Raw genomic sequence first — 3,598 nt, forward strand, 5'->3', positions numbered from 1 at the left:
AGACAACAACAAACAAAAAACATAGGCCTACCATTAAAAGCTGTGCTTGCACAGTTTCTGCACGATCCTCTTCAATAATATCTTCTGCTTCTCAATTGGTCTCGAACTGATAACGCCATTGTTTACAATACAACCGGAGCACATGCCGCTGAGGAGAGGGGCGGAACACTTAGACGCACACTAGAGGCGGTTTAGCCAATCACAACACACTGGGCTAGCTAACCAATCAGAGCCCATCGCTTATTTCTGAGGGCGGGGATTCATAAAAACAGGAAAAGATCAGCCCGTTTCTCAGAGAAGGGACAGAGCGGTGTGGAATAAAGGTAAATTATGTGAAAAATAATGTTTTTTTTTTTAAACGAAGCATTAACACATGTTAGACTGCACCCCATAAACACAATCAAGCCTAGAAAAAAAACTGTGAACCACCCCTTTAAAACATTATGATAGTGTTATGAAATTATATATGTAGCTTGTTGCATAGTGTTTATGTAAATAAACACAATATGCAAATAAATCATTGTGGATATCAAATCCACCTGGCCTCTGTAACTGTCTCCTCTATAACACTATCGTGTTCATTGATCAGTAGTCAGATCTAGCCTAGTCAATGCAAAAACATTACATTCATTTATTCATAATTAATTTACTCATTTAACGTTAACGGATCGCCAGGCAGGCGTACAGCAGTGACAGACAGACACATATAATGGTGTCCTGTATGGAAAAATGTTTCCCAGCTGACAGCTGTCCATTTTCACCTGTACAAGTGAACAGAACACTGAGCATCGGCAGCTAATGAGGTGCGTTGGAGTGATGTCACTGCCCCTCTTCATCTGATTGGCTAGAGGAGGAGCTGTCAATCTAGAACTAGTGGACCAATGATGCCCGCCTTGATTTACAGGAAACTCTAACCACAACATTTGGAAAAGCAAGCGCAGGACGTGGAAACAAAAGCGAAGGGAAAAACAGCATAAGCATACAAAAATTAAAAATATGAGCAGAAAATGTCTGAGAGTACAAAAAACAGAGAAATATAACCAAGGAAAACATGATTTTGTGTGCAAGTCAGACAAATTTGCTTTTTTTTATTTTTATCCGTGACTGCAATACTTTAGGCGGGAATCTGATCCCATACAGTTAATCCATTTTAGCCTCTACTGAATCTATTTAGCATTGTTGTCACCTATTACTACAATAATCATGTTTGATTTTTTTATCAATGACTTTAGGAATTTGCCTTTTGTTTATTTACGTAGGTTTAGTTCACTGTAATTGAGTTTATGGCTTCAAAATATGCACATACTAATTAAAAAAGGCACATCAAAAAGTGCTATATATTTTTTCACAATCTTAAATATGACATCAATGTATATTGCTTGACTTCATTTTATATATATTTTTTTAAATAATTACATTATTATAATAATCATGTATTATACTATATAATAAAAAATATTTAAATAATATTATTGCATATTACTTGCACACACAAACACACACACACATAATATATTTACATAACATGTTTATTTATGTATTTATTTATTTATACACTACCTTTCAAAAGGTTGGGGTCAGTACAATGTTTTTTTTTCAAAGAAATTAATACTTTTATTCAGAATGTATTAAACTGTTCAAAGGTGAGTTAAATATGTTTATAATGTATTATTTCCTACAAATTCTGTTCTTTTGAATGTTTGATTAATCACAGAATAAAAAACACTACATAAATATAACTGTTTTTAACATTACTTAAGAATGAAATTATATTAAGAAGTGTTTCTTCAGCACCAAATAGGCATGATTTCTGAAGGATCTGTGATGAATAAATTCTATTTTAAAATAAATGAAAATTGAAAAGTTGTTTTAAATAGTAATATTTCAAAATGTTACTGCTTAAGAGATTTCTTTCAAAAACATTTTTTAAAATCTTATATTGAATGATTCACTTTATTCCTCACTGAATGAATCTGTTTGAATGAATGATTTAATGTCTTACTCTAAAGATACTTGCCGCCACCTGCTGGCTGTTTTACTTTCATTTTGTTGCTGTATTCTAACTTTATATATTTAAAACATTATGATAGTGTTATGAAATTATATATGTAGCTTGTTGCATAGTGTTTATGTAAATAAACACAATATGCAAATAAATCATTGTGGATATCAAATCCACCTGGCCTCTGTAACTGTCTCCTCTATAACACTATCGTGTTCATTGATCAGTAGTCAGATCTAGCCTAGTCAATGCAAAAACATTACATTCATTTATTCATAATTAATTTACTCATTTAACGTTAACGGATCGCCAGGCAGGCGTACAGCAGTGACAGACAGACACATATAATGGTGTCCTGTATGGAAAAATGTTTCCCAGCTGACAGCTGTCCATTTTCACCTGTACAAGTGAACAGAACACTGAGCATCGGCAGCTAATGAGGTGCGTTGGAGTGATGTCACTGCCCCTCTTCATCTGATTGGCTAGAGGAGGAGCTGTCAATCTAGAACTAGTGGACCAATGATGCCCGCCTTGATTTACAGGAAACTCTAACCACAACATTTGGAAAAGCAAGCGCAGGACGTGGAAACAAAAGCGAAGGGAAAAACAGCATAAGCATACAAAAATTAAAAATATGAGCAGAAAATGTCTGAGAGTACAAAAAACAGAGAAATATAACCAAGGAAAACATGATTTTGTGTGCAAGTCAGACAAATTTGCTTTTTTTTATTTTTATCCGTGACTGCAATACTTTAGGCGGGAATCTGATCCCATACAGTTAATCCATTTTAGCCTCTACTGAATCTATTTAGCATTGTTGTCACCTATTACTACAATAATCATGTTTGATTTTTTTATCAATGACTTTAGGAATTTGCCTTTTGTTTATTTACGTAGGTTTAGTTCACTGTAATTGAGTTTATGGCTTCAAAATATGCACATACTAATTAAAAAAGGCACATCAAAAAGTGCTATATATTTTTTCACAATCTTAAATATGACATCAATGTATATTGCTTGACTTCATTTTATATATATTTTTTTAAATAATTACATTATTATAATAATCATGTATTATACTATATAATAAAAAATATTTAAATAATATTATTGCATATTACTTGCACACACAAACACACACACACATAATATATTTACATAACATGTTTATTTATGTATTTATTTATTTATACACTACCTTTCAAAAGGTTGGGGTCAGTACAATGTTTTTTTTTCAAAGAAATTAATACTTTTATTCAGAATGTATTAAACTGTTCAAAGGTGAGTTAAATATGTTTATAATGTATTATTTCCTACAAATTCTGTTCTTTTGAATGTTTGATTAATCACAGAATAAAAAACACTACATAAATATAACTGTTTTTAACATTACTTAAGAATGAAATTATATTAAGAAGTGTTTCTTCAGCACCAAATAGGCATGATTTCTGAAGGATCTGTGATGAATAAATTCTATTTTAAAATAAATGAAAATTGAAAAGTTGTTTTAAATAGTAATATTTCAAAATGTTACTGCTTAAGAGATTTCTTTCAAAAACATTTTTTAAAATCTTGTCGATGCCAAACTTATATATT

This window comes from Sinocyclocheilus grahami, unplaced genomic scaffold (assembly GCF_001515645.1).
Source record: "Sinocyclocheilus grahami isolate Dianchi unplaced genomic scaffold, SAMN03320097.WGS_v1.1 scaffold39.1, whole genome shotgun sequence".
In the NCBI taxonomy this organism is placed as follows: domain Eukaryota; kingdom Metazoa; phylum Chordata; class Actinopteri; order Cypriniformes; family Cyprinidae; genus Sinocyclocheilus; species Sinocyclocheilus grahami.